Raw genomic sequence first — 18,330 nt, forward strand, 5'->3', positions numbered from 1 at the left:
TGGCATGAACATTTCATCCTGGTCTCTCTATTTGAATCGTTGTCACTCAGTAAACTCTGTACATTGCTCATAGCTACAGTTTCACATGGCATTAACATTTCATCCTGGTTGTTGTATTTGAATCGTTGTCACTATGTAAACTTTGTAAATTGCTCATAGCTACAGTTTCACATGGCATTAACATTTCATCCTGGTCTCTCTATTTGAATCGTTGTCACTATGTAAACTCTGTACAGTGCTCATAGCTACAGTTTCACATGGCATTAACATTTCATCCTGGTCTCTCTGTTTGAATCATTGTCACTATGTAAACTCTGTATAGTGCTCATAGCTACAGTTTCACATGGCATTAACATTTCATCCTGGTCTCTCTATTTGAATTGTTGTCACTGTGTAAACTCTGTACATTGCTCATAGCTACAGTTTCACATGGCATTAACATTTCATCCTGGTCTCTCTATTTGAATCGTTGTCACTATGTAAACTTTGTACATTGCTCATAGCTACAGTTTCACATGGCATTAACATTTCATCCTGGTCTCTCTATTTGAATCGTTGTCACTGTGTAAACTCTGTACATTGCTCATAGCTACAGTTTCATATGGCATTAACATTTCATCCTGGTCGTTGTATTTGAATCGTTGTCACTATGTAAACTTTGTACATTGCTCATAGCTACAGTTTCACACGGCATTAACATTTCATCCTGGTCTGTCTATTTGAATCGTTGTCACTGTGTAAACTTTGTACATTGCTCATAGCTACAGTTTCACATGGCATTAACATTTCATCCTGGTCTCTCTATTTGAATCATTGTCACTGTGTAAACTCTGTACATTGCTCATAGCTACAGTTTCACATGGCATTAACATTTCATCCTGGTCTCTCTATTTGAATCGTTGTCACTGTGTAAACTTTGTACATTGCTCATAGCTACATTTCATATGGCATTAACATTTCATCCTGGTCTCTATTTGAATCGTTGTCACTGTGTAAACTTTGTACATTGCTCATAGCTACATTTCACATGGCATTAACATTTCATCCTGGTCTCTCTATTTGAATCGTTGTCACTGTGTAAACTTTGTACATTGCTCATAGCTACATTTCACATGGCATTAACATTTCATCCTGGTCTCTCTATTTGAATCGTTGTCACTGTGTAAACTTTGTACATTGCTCATAGCTACATTTCACATGGCATTAACATTTCATCCTGGTCTCTATATTTGAATCGTTGTCACTGTGTAAACTCTGTACATTGCTCATAGCTACAGTTTCACATGGCATTAACATTTCATCCTGGTCTTTGTATTTGAATCATTGTCACTATGTAAACTTTGTACATTGCTCATAGCTACAGTTTCACATGGCATTAACATTTCATCCTGGTCTCTATTTGAATCGTTGTCACTATGTAAACTCTGTACATTGCTCATAACTACAGTTTCACATGGCATTAACATTTCATCCTGGTCTCTATTTGAATTGTTGTCACTGTGTAAACTTTGTACATTGCTCATAGCTACAGTTTCACATGGCATTAACATTTCATCCTGGTCTCTCTATTTGAATCATTGTCACTGTGTAAACTTTGTACATTGCTCATAACTACAGTTTCACATGGCATTAACATTTCATCCTGGTCTCTCTATTTGAATCGCTGTTACTGTGTAAACTCTGTACATTGCTCATAGCTACAGTTTCACATGGCATTAACATTTCATCCTGGTCGTTGTATTTGAATCGTTGTCACTATGTAAACTTTGTAAATTGCTCATAGCTACAGTTTCACATGGCATTAACATTTCATCCTGGTCTCTCTGTTTGAATCATTGTCACTATGTAAACTCTGTATAGTGCTCATAGCCACAGTTTCACATGGCATTAACATTTCTTCCTGGTCTCTCTATTTGAATCGTTGTCACTGTGTAAACTTTGTACATTGCTCATAGCTACAGTTTCACATGGCATTAACATTTCATCCTGGCATTCTATTTGAATCGTTGTCACTGTGTAAACTTTGTACATTGCTCATAGCTACATTTCACATGGCATTAACATTTCATCCTGGTCTATCTATTTGAATCGTTGTCACTATTTAAACTTTGTACAGTGCTCATAGCTACAGTTTCACATGGCATTAACATTTCATCCTGGTCTCTCTATTTGAATCATTGTCACTATGTAAACTTTGTACAGTGATCATAGCTACAGTTTCACATGGCATTAACATTTCATCCTGGTCTCTCTATTTGAATCGTTGTCACTGTGTAAACTTTGTACATTGCTCATAGCTACAGTTTCACATGGCATTAACATTTCATCCTGGTCTCTCTATTTGAATCGTTGTCACTGTGTAAACTTTGTACATTGCTCATAACTACAGTTTCACATGGCATTAACATTTCATCCTGGTCTCTCTATTTGAATCATGGTCACTGTGTAAACTTTGTACATTGCTCATAACTACAGTTTCACATGGCATTAACATTTCATCCTGGTCTCTCTATTTGAATCGCTGTTACTGTGTAAACTCTGTACATTGCTCATAGCTACAGTTTCACATGGCATTAACATTTCATCCTGGTCATTGTATTTGAATCGTTGTCACTATGTAAACTTTGTAAATTGCTCATAGCTACAGTTTCACATGGCATTAACATTTCATCCTGGTCTCTCTGTTTGAATCATTGTCACTATGTAAACTCTGTATAGTGCTCATAGCTATAGTTTCACATGGCATTAACATTTCTTCCAGGTCTCTCTATTTGAATCGTTGTCACTGTGTAAACTTTGTACATTGCTAATAGCTACAGTTTCACATGGCATTAACATTTCATCCTGGTCTCTCTATTTTTATCGTTGTCACTGTGTAATCTCTGTACATTGCTCATAGCTACAGTTTCACATGGCATTAACATTTCATCCTGGTCGTTGTATTTGAATCATTGTCACTATGTAAACTTTGTACATTGCTCATAGCTACAGTTTCACATGGCATTAACATTTCATCCTGGTCTGTCTATTTGAATCATTGTCACTGTGTAAACTTTGTACATTGCTCATAGCTACAGTTTCACATGGCATTAACATTTCATCCTGGTCTCTCTATTTGAATCATTGTCACTGTGTAAACTCTGTACATTGCTCATAGCTACAGTTTCACATGGCATTAACATTTCATCCTGGTCTCTCTATTTGAATCGTTGTCACTGTGTAAACTTTGTACATTGCTCATAGCTACATTTCATATGGCATTAACATTTCATCCTGGTCTCTCTATTTGAATCGTTGTCACTGTGTAAACTTTGTACATTGCTCATAGCTACATTTCACATGGCATTAACATTTCATCCTGGTCTCTCTATTTGAATCGTTGTCACTGTGTAAACTTTGTACATTGCTCATAGCTACATTTCACATGGCATTAACATTTCATCCTGGTCTCTCTATTTTAATCGTTGTCACTGTGTAAACTCTGTACATTGCTCATAACTACAGTTTCACATGGCATTAACATTTCATCCTGGTCTCTCTATTTGAATCATTGTCACTATGTAAACTCTGTACATTGCTCATAGCTACAGTTTCACATGGCATTAACATTTCATCCTGGTCTCTATATTTCAATCGTTGTCACTGTGTAAACTCTGTACAGTGCTCATAGCTACATTTCACATGGCATGAACATTTCATCCTGGTCTCTCTATTTGAATCGTTGTCACTATGTAAACTCTGTACATTGCTCATAGCTACAGTTTCACATGGCATGAACATTTCATCCTGGTCTCTCTATTTGAATCGTTGTCACTCAGTAAACTCTGTACATTGCTCATAGCTACAGTTTCACATGGCATTAACATTTCATCCTGGTCTCTCTATTTGAATCGTTGTCACTGTGTAAACTCTGTACAGTGCTCATAGCTACAGTTTCACATGGCATTAACATTTCATCCTGGTCCTTGTATTTGAATCGTTGTCACAATGTAAACTCTGTACATTGCTCATAGCTACAGTTTCACATGGCATGAACATTTCATCCTGGTCTCTCTATTTGAATCGTTGTCACTCAGTAAACTCTGTACATTGCTCATAGCTACAGTTTCACATGGCATTAACATTTCATCCTGGTCCTTGTATTTGAATCATTGTCACTATGTTAACTCTGTACAGTGCTCATAGCTACAGTTTCACATGACATTAACATTTCATTCTGGTCCTTGTATTTGAATCGTTGTCACTATGTAAACTCTGTACATTGCCATAGCTACAGTTTCACATGGCATTAACATTTCATCCTGGTCTCTCTATTTGAATCGTTGTCACTATGTAAACTTTGTACAGTGATCATAGCTACAGTTTCACATGGCATTAACATTTCATCCTGGTCTCTCTATTTGAATCGTTGTCACTGTGTAAACTCTGTACATTGCTCATAGCTACAGTTTCACATGGCATTAACATTTCATCCTGGTCTCTATATTTGAATCGTTGTCACTGTGTAAACTCTGTACATTGCTCATAGCTACAGTTTCACATGGCATTAACATTTCATCCTGGTCTTTGTATTTGAATCATTGTCACTATGTAAACTTTGTACATTGCTCATAGCTACAGTTTCACATGGCATTAACATTTCATCCTGGTCTCTCTATTTGAATCATTGTCACTATGTAAACTCTGTACAGTGCTCATAGCTACAGTTTCACATGGCATTAACATTTCATCCTGGTCTCTCTATTTGAATCGTTGTCACTGTGTAAACTTTGTACATTGCTCATAGCTACAGTTTCACATGGCATTAACATTTCATCCTGGTCTCTCTATTTGAATCGTTGTCACTATGTAAACTTTGTACAGTGATCATAGCTACAGTTTCACATGGCATTAACATTTCATCCTGGTCTCTCTATTTGAATCGTTGTCACTGTGTAAACTCTGTACATTGCTCATAGCTACAGTTTCAAATGGCATTAACATTTCATCCTGGTCTCTATATTTGAATCATTGTCACTGTGTAAACTCTGTACATTGCTCATAGCTACAGTTTCACATGGCATTAACATTTCATCCTGGTCTTTGTATTTGAATCATTGTCACTATGTAAACTTTGTACATTGCTCATAGCTACAGTTTCACATGGCATTAACATTTCATCCTGGTCTCTCTATTTGAATCATTGTCACTATGTAAACTCTGTACAGTGCTCATAGCTACAGTTTCACATGGCATTAACATTTCATCCTGGTCTCTCTATTTGAATCGTTGTCACTGTGTAAACTTTGTACATTGCTCATAGCTACAGTTTCACATGGCATTAACATTTCATCCTGGTCTCTCTATTTGAATCGTTGTCACTGTGTAAACTTTGTACATTGCTCATAACTACAGTTTCACATGGCATTAACATTTCATCCTGGTCTCTCTATTTGAATCATGGTCACTGTGTAAACTTTGTACATTGCTCATAACTACAGTTTCACATGGCATTAACATTTCATCCTGGTCTCTCTATTTGAATCGCTGTTACTGTGTAAACTCTGTACATTGCTCATAGCTACAGTTTCACATGGCATTAACATTTCATCCTGGTCGTTGTATTTGAATCGTTGTCACTATGTAAACTTTGTAAATTGCTCAAAGCTACAGTTTCACATGGCATTAACATTTCATCCTGGTCTCTCTGTTTGAATCATTGTCACTATGTAAATTCTGTATAGTGCTCATAGCTACAGTTTCACATGGCATTAACATTTCTTCCTGGTCTCTCTATTTGAATCGTTGTCACTGTGTAAACTTTGTACATTGCTCATAGCTACAGTTTCACATGGCATTAACATTTCATCCTGGTCTCTCTATTTGAATTGTTGTCACTGTGTAAACTCTGTACATTGCTCATAGCTACAGTTTCACATGGCATTAACATTTCATCCTGGTCTCTCTATTTGAATCGTTGTCACTGTGTAAACTTTGTACATTGCTCATAGCTACATTTCATATGGCATTAACATTTCATCCTGGTCTCTCTATTTGAATCGTTGTCACTGTGTAAACTTTGTACATTGCTCATAGCTACATTTCACATGGCATTAACATTTCATCCTGGTCTCTCTATTTGAATCGTTGTCACTGTGTAAACTTTGTACATTGCTCATAGCTACATTTCACATGGCATTAACATTTCATCCTGGTCTCTCTATTTTAATCGTTGTCACTGTGTAAACTCTGTACATTGCTCATAACTACAGTTTCACATGGCATTAAATTTCATCCTGGTCTCTCTATTTGAATCGTTGTCACTATTTAAACTTTGCACATTGCTCATAGCTACAGTTTCACATGGCATGAACATTTCATCCTGGTCTCTCTATTTGAATCATTGTCACTATGTAAACTCTGTACATTGCTCATAGCTACAGTTTCACATGGCATTAACATTTCATCCTGGTCTCTATTTTTCAATCGTTGTCACTGTGTAAACTCTGTACAGTGCTCATAGCTACATTTCACATGGCATGAACATTTCATCCTGGTCTCTCTATTTGAATCGTTGTCACTATGTAAACTCTGTACATTGCTCATAGCTACAGTTTCACATGGCATGAACATTTCATCCTGGTCTCTCTATTTGAATCGTTGTCACTGTGTAAACTCTGTACAGTGCTCATAGCTGCAGTTTCACATGGCATTAACATTTCATCCTGGTCCTTGTATTTGAATCGTTGTCACTGTAAACTCTGTACATTGCTCATAGCTACAGTTTCACATGGCATTAACATTTCATCCTGGTCTCTCTATTTGAATCATTGTCACTGTGTAAACTCTGTACATTGCTCATAGCTACAGTTTCACATGGCATTAACATTTCATCCTGGTCTCTCTATTTGAATCGTTGTCACTCAGTAAACTCTGTACATTGCTCATAGCTACAGTTTCACATGACATTAACATTTCATTCTGGTCCTTGTATTTGAATCGTTGTCACTATGTAAACTCTGTACAGTGCTCATAGCTTCAGTTTCACATGGCATTAACATTTCATCCTGGTCTCTCTATTTGAATCATTGTCACTGTGTAAACTTTGTACATTGCTCATAGCTACATTTCATATGGCATTAACATTTCATCCTGGTCTCTCTATTTGAATCGTTGTCACGTGTAAACTTTGTACATTGCTCATAGCTACATTTCACATGGCATTAACATTTAATCCTGGTCTCTCTATTTGAATCGTTGTCACTATGTAAACTTTGTACATTGCTCATAGCTACATTTCACATGGCATTAACATTTCATCCTGGTCTCTCTATTTTAATCGTTGTCACTGTGTAAACTCTGTACATTGCTCATAACTACAGTTTCACATGGCATTAACATTTCATCCTGGTCTCTATATTTGAATCGTTGTCACTGTGTAAACTCTGTACATTGCTCATAGCTACATTTCACATGGCATTAACATTTCATCCTGGTCTCTATATTTGAATCGTTGTCACTATTTAAACTTTGCACATTGCTCATAGCTACAGTTTCACATGGCATTAACATTTCATCCTGGTCTCTCTATTTGAATCATTGTCACTATTTAAACTTTGTACAGTGCTCATAGCTACAGTTTCACATGGCATGAACATTTCATCCTGGTCCTTGTATTTGAATTGTTGTCACTATGTAAACTCTGTACATTGCTCATAGCTACAGTTTCACATGGCATTAACATTTCATCCTGGTCTCTCTATTTGAATCGTTGTCACTGTGTAAACTTTGTACATTGCTCATAGCTACATTTCACATGGCATTAACATTTCATCCTGGTCTCTCTATTTGAATCGTTGTCACTCAGTAAACTCTGTACATTGCTCATAGCTACAGTTTCACATGGCATTAACATTTCATCCTGGTCCTTGTATTTGAATCGTTGTCACTGTGTAAACTCTGTACAGTGCTCATAGCTACAGTTTCACATGACATTAACATTTCATCCTGGTCCTTGTATTTGAATCATTGTCACTATGTAAACTCTGTACATTGCCATAGCTACAGTTTCACATGGCATTAACATTTCATCCTGGTCTCTCTATTTGAAGCGTTGTCACTATGTAAACTCTGTACAGTGCTCATAGCTACAGTTTCACATGGCATTAACATTTCATCCTGGTCTCTCTATTTGAATCGTTGTCACTGTGTAAACTTTGTACATTGCTCATAGCTACAGTTTCACATGGCATTAACATTTCTTCCTGGTCTCTCTATTTGAATCGTTGTCACTGTGTAAACTCTGTACATTGCTCATAGCTACATTTCACATGGCATTAACATTTCATCCTGGTCTCTCTATTTGAATCGTTGTCACTGTGTAAACTTTGTACATTGCTCATAGCTACAGTTTCACATGGCATTAACATTTCATCCTGGTCCTTGTATTTGAATCATTGTCACTATGTAAACTCTGTACATTGCTCATAGCTACAGTTTCACATGGCATTAACATTTCATCCTGGTCTCTCTATTTGAATCACTGTCACTATGTAAACGCTGTACAGTGCTCATAGCTACAGTTTCACATGGCATTAACATTTCATCCTGGTCTCTCTATTTGAATCGCTGTCACTATGTAAACTCTGTACAGTGCTCATAGCTACAGTTTCACATGGCATTAACATTTCATCCTGGTCTCTATATTTGAATCGTTGTCACTGTGTAAACTCTGTACATTGCTCATAGCTACATTTCACATGGCATTAACATTTCATCCTGGTCTCTATATTCGAATCGTTGTCACTATTTAAACTTTGCACATTGCTCATAGCTACAGTTTCACATGGCATTAACATTTCATCCTGGTCTCTCTATTTGAATCATTGTCACTATTTAAACTTTGTACAGTGCTCATAGCTACAGTTTCACATGGCATGAACATTTCATCCTGGTCCTTGTATTTGAATCGTTGTCACTATGTAAACTCTGTACATTGCTCATAGCTACAGTTTCACATGGCATTAACATTTCATCCTGGTCTCTCTATTTGAATCTTTGTCACTGTGTAAACTTTGTACATTGCTCATAGCTACATTTCACATGGCATTAACATTTCATCCTGGTCTCTCTATTTGAATCGTTGTCACTCAGTAAACTCTGTACATTGCTCATAGCTACAGTTTCACATGGCATTAACATTTCATCCTGGTCCTTGTATTTGAATCGTTGTCACTGTGTAAACTCTGTACAGTGCTCATAGCTACAGTTTCACATGACATTAACATTTCATCCTGGTCCTTGTATTTGAATCATTGTCACTATGTAAACTCTGTACATTGCCATAGCTACAGTTTCACATGGCATTAACATTTCATCCTGGTCTCTCTATTTGAAGCGTTGTCACTATGTAAACTCTGTACAGTGCTCATAGCTACAGTTTCACATGGCATTAACATTTCATCCTGGTCTCTCTATTTGAATCGTTGTCACTGTGTAAACTTTGTACATTGCTCATAGCTACAGTTTCACATGGCATTAACATTTCTTCCTGGTCTCTCTATTTGAATCGTTGTCACTGTGTAAACTCTGTACATTGCTCATAGCTACATTTCACATGGCATTAACATTTCATCCTGGTCTCTCTATTTGAATCGTTGTCACTGTGTAAACTTTGTACATTGCTCATAGCTACAGTTTCACATGGCATTAACATTTCATCCTGGTCCTTGTATTTGAATCGTTGTCACTATATTAACTCTGTACAGTGCTCATAGCTACAGTTTCACATGGCATTAACATTTCATCCTGGTCCTTGTATTTGAATCGTTGTCACTATGTAAACTCTGTACAGTGCTCATAGCTACAGTTTCACATGGCATTAACATTTCATCCTGGTCTCTCTATTTGAATCGTTGTCACTGTGTAAACTCTGTACATTGCTCATAGCTATATTTCACATGGCATTAACATTTCATCCTGGTCTCTCTATTTGAATCGTTGTCACTGTGTAAACTTTGCACATTGCTCATAGCTACAGTTTCACATGGCATTAACATGTCTGTTTTTCCTCTGTTTTTTGCAAAAAAAAAAAAAAAAAATCTTGTTTTCCTGCCTTACTGAACTAGAATAGTCCAGTCTTCAGAGTTTGCTGATCTCTGGGCTTTGTCTTGGTTCCTGTGCTATTCCATATCCTTATTTGGATAAAAGAAACCGTCTTTGTTCACCAGTGGGAGTGGGGAGCACTGAGCAGCCTATTTGTCCCTAGAGGAGTGGTTCCAGCCAGACACTTGTAGTCTATTGGCCATTTTGGGTCAATTCCTAGCTCTTTTCAGCCCCCTGTAATAAAGCCCGCTTTAGCGCGCTTTTTTGCTTGTATTCAACTCAGCACTGCTCCTCGTGGTGTCCTGCAGAGTTCTACAAGCAGCAGAGAGCAAAAGAGTGACTTTTTCCTGATTTAAGTTTTTTTTTTTCTGGCTTTTTGATTATTTACTGCTTAGCAACTGCATTTTCACCTGTTTATACAGCTCTGCATTCTATTTAAACTGTTTTTGTGTTGATTAACTGTTTTGCACCTTTAAAAAAGTTATTTGTTGCTTAATTTTACCTGTAGGCTAACACACTCAAGTGCGCTAGCCGTTTAAAAGCATTTATAGCATTTACTGTCTGTTTTTCCTCTGTTTTCTGCAAAAAATATCTTGTTTTCCCACCTTACTGAACTAGAATAGTCCAGTCTTCAGAGTTTGCTGATCTCTGGGCTTTGGCTTGGTTCCTGTGTTATTCCGTATCCTTATTTGGATAAAGGGAAGCTTCTTTGTTCACCAGTGGGAATGGGGAGCACTGAGCAGCCTATTTGTCCCTAGAGCAGTGGTTCCAGCCAGAAAATTGTAGTCTATTGGCCATTTTGTGTCAATTCCTAGCTCTTTTCAACCCCCTGCTATAAAGCCCGCTTTAAGTGCTTTTTTGCGTGATTTAGCGAGTTGCCCATAGAGCACCATCGGGCAGCGCCGGTTAAACAAGGTTAAACTATTTCTGGCTCCGTAAAGTCTGCTCTTCAATTTTTCCCTTAGAACTTCTCTACTTGCAATCTAAACAGTCTATTCTCTATTTCAAAAGCTCAGCACTTGCTCCTAAAGCATTTTTATATAGGTAAAGTACTTATATACTAAACAAAGTACTACATTAGCCTAGAATCCCTTTTAGTACCCATTTCCCTATAGGTCCCTTCTGACTCAGTTACACAGCAAACTTTTTCACTTTTTCTAGCATGTCGAAGGGTCAGTTGCTAGCGTCCTCTCCTGTTCAGCTGGTGAATCTTGGCATCTTGAGGCAATGTTACAATTGCCTCATGTACACAGACAACCCACTCCTTCTCCCACAAAACACAAATACATGTGAGAGATGCAACTATATAGCCAAACTGGAGGCTGAGCTCTCTCAACTCAGGACTGGCAAGACCAGACAGGAGGAGAAGGAAACCACGCACACCACGAACCCAGTTTCACATAGAACTATCACAACTGCAAAACAAACACATAAACACACAAAGACATACTCGGAGGCACTGATCAAAAATCTACCAAAACTACAGAGGCCTCCAAAGCAGACACCCAAGCAACTGCCACCTCAAGACATAAGACATGCAACACATAGCTCTCAAAGTCAGTGTGCTAAACAGTCACAGCCCTTAAGGCCAAACACAATGCCAGACACACTTGTTATAGGTGACTTCATAGTCAGACACACTGACGTCCCACTCACCAGACTGAACAAGGAAAAGATCACAGTAAGCTGCCTGTCGGGCGCTAGAATCCGCCACATTACACAAGCACTCAGGTCACTCCACAGCAAGTACAAGTATGACTCAGTCATTGTCCATGCCGGTGTGAACGACCTGAGACGTACCTCCCTGGACTACATGAAAAGAGACATAGAGGAGCTCTCAGATTATGTAGCCCAGGCTGGTATGACCCTGACCCTGAGCAGTATCCTACCCTCACCAAGAATGATGCCACAATACAGAGACAAAATGATCAGCTTTAATAATTGGCTTAATTACTGGTGTCATTCTAAGGGGATCCAATGTCTGTCTGCCTGGGATGACATGCTTGACAAGCCACGCTGCTTCGCAAGGGACGGCTTGCACCTGTCAGCCCTGGGCTTCCGGATATTGGCAAAGGCTCTTGCCACCCCATAGTGCCTTTTTTAGGCAAGGCTCAAATGATAAACCTACCGCCCTAGAAAACAAAAATGGAAAAAAACTAAGGGTAATGCTGCTCAATGCCAGAAGTCTAAACCTCAAGATGCATGCCCTCGAAGCCCTCCTCAGTATGGAGAACATCGATGTCTGTGCTGTGACTGAAACCTGGTTCAAGGCTCCTGAGAGCACCCCAGCACTATCAGGTTATACCTCATATCATGCGTTCCGGCCCCAAAATCCAGACCGAACCACAAAAGGAGGGGGAGTATCTATATTCATAAAGAATACCCACACCTCCAGGTTAGTGACAACGCACGAAGCATCGGAGACCATCCAGATGCAATCAACCATAGGTAAAACTGCCCTACAGTTTGTAGCATGCTACAGACCACCCTCTCAAACTCAGGAAACCCACACAGCCTTCCTGAAGACACTGGAGAGTATGAATGTCTCTCCAAACACCATCATATTGGGTGACTTCAACTACCCAAACATAGACTTGGAACATTACTCAAGCCCCAACACCCTAGCCCAAAGGTTCCTGGAGTTCATAAACTCAAATGCTATGGAACAACTAGTCACCATTCCCACAAGAGGAGAAAATATACTAGACCTGATCATCACAAACATGGGGACAAAATGCTCCACACCGGAAGTATATCCCTCATTGGTGAGATCAGACCATAAATTAATCTCACTGGAGATCCACATCCCACCCCAACCCCAGCAAAAGACCATAGTGAAGAACTTCTCAAAAGCAAACTTCACACTTCTTAAGACTGGAGTGGTATCCTTCAAGGCCCCGAGCCAGTGGAAACCACAACCCACGCTGCTGAAACCCTTACAAATGCCTTCTACGAGCACCTCCAGGAATGTATGGATCAAGCAATCCCTAATAAAATCAAGACACTTTCCACCAAAGGCAGGCCCCGGTCTGGTGGACCCCAGCCATAAACAAACTCTACAACAAGAGGAGAAAGCTACTACATGACAGAGCAAAATCCCTAAAAGGGAAGGCATCTCTGATCAATACTAGCAAAAAACTACGATCACTCATAAAATCATCCAAGGCCAACTTTGAGAGAAAAATCACTAAAGACACAAAAGACAATCATAAGGCCTTCTTTAGCTATGTTAGAAACCTGGGTGGAAACTCCCAGATATGCTCAGAATTAGTCCAAAATGATACAAAAATCACTGAACCCACAGACATTGCCAACATACTGGCAGACAGGTTTAGTGCAAATTTCTCCCCTCCCTCCCCCCCCCAAAAGGAGAAATATCTATCCCACTATAGTCTAGCCACCCAAACATCTCAGATGCCCAGGTGAGAGCTGCTCTCTCTAAAGCAAAAAACACAGCATCAATGGGACCGGACGGTGTCCCTGGCTGTGTGCTACACGAACTCAATGAGGAACTAAACCCACACATAAGGCTGCTGTTTAATCTTAGCCTTACTACAGGATACGTACCCAAAGAATGGCATACGGAAACTGTGGTCCCACTCCACAAAGGCGGTGCTTCTACGGACTCTGGAAATTACCGCCCCATAAGCTTGACGAGCCTTGTCTGCAAAGCTATGGAGAGGATCATAATGGAACTCATAAATAAAGACATTGGGGACCTACAGACACTGGATCCTACCCAATATGGCTTTGTCAAGGGCAGATCCTGCCTCTTGAACTTGGTCGACTTTTTCGAAACAGTCACTAAGGCCATTGATGAGGGTAAGGCAGTTCACACAGCCTACCTTGACCTAGTAAAAGCGTTCGACACAATACCCCACTCGGGCATCATAGAAAAGCTCACCAGCTTAGATGTAAACCCATATGTCACAAGATGGGTTGCAAACTGGCTCAAGGACAGAACCCACAGGGTTAGAGTTGCTGGTGCCATGTCAGACTCTAAGCCGGTCACGAGCGGTGTCCCACAGGGCTCAGTCCTGGGCCCGCTCTTGTTCGGCATTTATTTTTCTGAAGTGCAGGCAAACATAGGGGGATTGTGGCTGACAAAATTTGCAGATGACTGCAAACTGGGCACAATAATTGACACTCCATCAGACACAGACATCCTCCAGAGAGGTCTCATAGAAATGGATAACTGGTGCCAGAGCCATGGCCTTAAGCTAAATGCCAAAAAATGTATAGTCATACCCTTTGGGAAAAACAAGGTAACCCCTAATTACCACATAGGTGGTAATCCATTAAACACGGAAGAGGTTATCAGGGACCTGGGGACCCAAATTGACAGTAACCTCTCTTTTGACACTCACATTGCCAATGTGGTTAGGAAGACCTTCTACATTGCCCACCTGATCATAAAGGGATTCACATCCAGATCAGGAGAGGTCATTGTACCCCTGTGCTGTTCTCTTATCAGACCAATGATTGAGTACAACGCCCCATTCGGAATGTACCTTACCCGACACCTGCAGCAGTTGGAAAGACCCCAAAAGTTCCTCACCAAAAGGATAAAGGGGCTCAAACATATGTCATACGCTGCCCGACTGAAGAAACTCCAGCTCTATTCAGTCGCATACCGTCTGCTCAGAGGTGATCTGTGCCTGACATACAAGGCCATGTCCAACCCGGAATTAATGGACATGCTCCACCTCAAAAAATCCAAATCCACCAGAGCCAGGAGAGCAAGAGACTTAAACCTCAACACGGATATAAATAGGACGTGCTGGAGGGACAGATTCATCACCCAGACTCCCTACACTATGGAACAGAATCCCAGTCCATGTGAGGCAGAGCCCCTCACTGACTCTGTTCAAGAGAAATCTTGACGAGTGGATGAGAGATCGTAGGGTTACCCCGGGAATCATCTCTGTGTCACTGCTGGACAGAGGCACAGCAAACTAATGGGTATAGTATTCTCATCCTAAGGGGTGGTGAAAGCCACACACACTCTGGCTAGGCTTATAAATGCCCTAGGGCAGATAGCTTAGTATGAACCTATGAACCTATGAACCTATGAACCTATTTCATCCTGGTCTCTCTATTTGAATCGTTGTCACTATGTAAACTTTGTACAGTGCTCATAGCTACAGTTTCACATGGCATTAACATTTCATCCTGGTCTCTCTATTTGAATCATTGTCACTATGTAAACTCTGTACATTGCTCATAGCTACAGTTTCACATGGCATTAACATTTCATCCTGGTCCTTGTATTTGAATCGTTGTCACTGTGTAAACTTTGTACATTGCTCATAGCTACATTTCACATGGCATTAACATTTCATCCTGGTCTCTCTATTTGAATCGTTGTCACTATGTAAACTTTGCACATTGCTCATAGCTACAGTTTCACATGGCATTAACATTTCATCCTGGTCTCTCTATTTGAATCGTTGTCACTATGTAAACTCTGTACAGTGCTCATAGCTACAGTTTCACATGGCATTAACATTTCATCCTGGTCCTTGTATTTGAATCGTTGTCACTGTAAACTCTGTACATTGCTCATAGCTACAGTTTCACATGGCATTAACATTTCATCCTGGTCTCTCTATTTGAATCGTTGTCACTATGTAAACTTTGCACATTGCTCATAGCTACAGTTTCACATGGCATTAACATTTCATCCTGGTCTCTCTATTTGAATCGTTGTCACTCTGTAAACTCTGTACATTGCTCATAGCTACAGTTTCACATGGCATTAACATTTCATCCTGGTCCTTGTATTTGAATCGTTGTCACTGTGTAAACTTTGTACATTGCTCATAGCTACAGTTTCACATGGCATTAACATTTCATCCTGGTCTCTATTTGAATCGTTGTCACTATGTAAACTCTGTACATTGCTCATAGCTACAGTTTCACATGGCATTAACATTTCATCCTGGTCTCTCTATTTGAATCGTTGTCACTATGTAAACTCTGTACAGTGCTCATAGCTACAGTTTCACATGGCATTAACATTTCATCCTGGTCTCTCTATTTGAATCATTGTCACTATGTAAACTTTGTACATTGCTCATAGCTACAGTTTCACATGGCATTAACATTTCATCCTGGTCTCTCTATTTGAATCATTGTCACTATGTAAACTCTGTACAGTGCTCATAGCTACATTTCACATGGCATTAACATTTCATCCTGGTCTGTCTATTTGAATCGTTGTCACTGTGTAAACATTGTACATTGCTCATAACTACAGTTTCACATGGCATTAACATTTCATCCTGGTCTCTCTATTTGAATCGTTGTCACTATGTAAACTCTGTACAGTGCTCATAGCTACAGTTTCACATGGCATTAACATTTCATCCTGGTCTCTCTATTTGAATCGTTGTCACTATGTAAACTCTGTACAGTGCTCATAGCTACATTTCACATGGCATTAACATTTCATCCTGGTCTCTCTATTTTAATCGTTGTCACTGTGTAAACTCTGTACATTGCTCATAGCTACAGTTTCACATGGCATTAACATTTCATCCTAGTCTCTCTATTTCAATCGTTGTCACTATGTAAACTCTGTACAGTGCTCATAGCTACAGTTTCACATGGCATTAACATTTCATCCTGGTCTCTCTATTTCAATCGTTGTCACTATGTAAACTCTGTACATTGCTCATAGCTACATTTCACATGGCATTAACATTTCATCCTGGTCTCTCTATTTCAATCGTTGTCACTATGTAAACTCTGTACAGTGCTCATAGCTACAGTTTCACATGGCATTAACATTTCATCCTGGTCTCTCTATTTCAATCGTTGTCACTATGTAAACTCTGTACATTGCTCATAGCTACATTTCACATGGCATTAACATTTCATCCTGGTCTCTCTATTTGAATCGTTGTCACTATGTAAACTCTGTACATTGCTCATAGCTACAGTTTCACATGGCATTAACATTTCATCCTGGTCTCTCTATTTGAATCGTTGTCACTATGTAAACTCTGTACAGTGCTCATAGCTACAGTTTCACATGGCATTAACATTTCATCCTGGTCTCTCTATTTGAATCGTTGTCACTGTGTGAACTCTGCACAGTGCTCATAGCTACATTTCACGTGGCATTTAATTTAGTGCTGCTTTTGTTCACACTGTTTCAATGTGTTAATGTTCGATATTATGTATTATCTTAATGTCCTACATTTTTGATGTACTCTATAAGTTTCAAGTTACATTGTTATATTTTGTAACATTCTGTGTTATTGTATTATAATGGAGCTTTTCTCCCTGGGCATCCACTGAAAAAGGACTCATGTCCAGCTGGACTTTCCCAGTAAATAAATGTAAAATAAATATATAAATACAATTTGTGGGAACACAGACAGTCATGCACAATCATGGATGTTTTTCAGGTCATGGCCAACATTATTCTTCCAGCTCAGCACCCAAGAATGTCTCATTAGGCTGCAGGCATGCAGTCACTTAGATCTACTCCTTCCCTGTCACCTTTTCATTGTGGTGAGTGCCCCAGACTGCATGAAGCCCAGACACTGCAAGCTAGCACCAATGCTCACCAATGTTACTATTGTGGTAGCCTGACTTCTTACAACCTCTCAAAGTATGTGGCATGTTGCTACTGTGTTCACCTCCCATGACCTTACCCCATCTCATTGTTTTGCATTCACCTGTCACTTTGACCCACCTAACCACCTGTGCATGTGATAATGCCAACCCCTAAATTGTGTAGGTATGGTTATGTCTGATATACAGAATGGCCAATCATTACTAATCAATGCAGTGTCCTGCATGGTCTGGATGTGATAATGCATGCATCAATTAAGTATGTGTTGTCTATGTCATGGCCCATAGATCTTGACTAAATGCCACCTCATTGCAAGTGCTTTGTGTCAGCTGATGTGCTGCTGCTACTGCTGGGAGTGCATCACGTCACTGCCCTCCCTGCTGTTCTGCTGCTGGGAGGGCATCACGTGGTTGCCCTCCCTGCTGTGCTGCTGCTTGGAGGGCATCATGTGGCTGCCCTCCCTGCTGTGCTGCTTCTGGAAGGGCATCACATGGCTGCCTCCCTGCTGTGCTGCTGCTGGGAGTGCATCACGTCGCTGCCCTCCCTGCTGTGCTGCTGCTGGGAGTGCATCACGTCACTGCCCTCCCTGCTGTGCTGCTGCTGGGAGGGCATCATGTGGCTGCCCTCCCTGCTGTGCTGCTGCTAGGAGGGCATCACATGGC

This window comes from Protopterus annectens, chromosome 14.part0 (assembly GCF_019279795.1).
Source record: "Protopterus annectens isolate FY-2018-M chromosome 14.part0, PAN1.0, whole genome shotgun sequence".
NCBI lineage: Eukaryota > Metazoa > Chordata > Ceratodontiformes > Protopteridae > Protopterus > Protopterus annectens.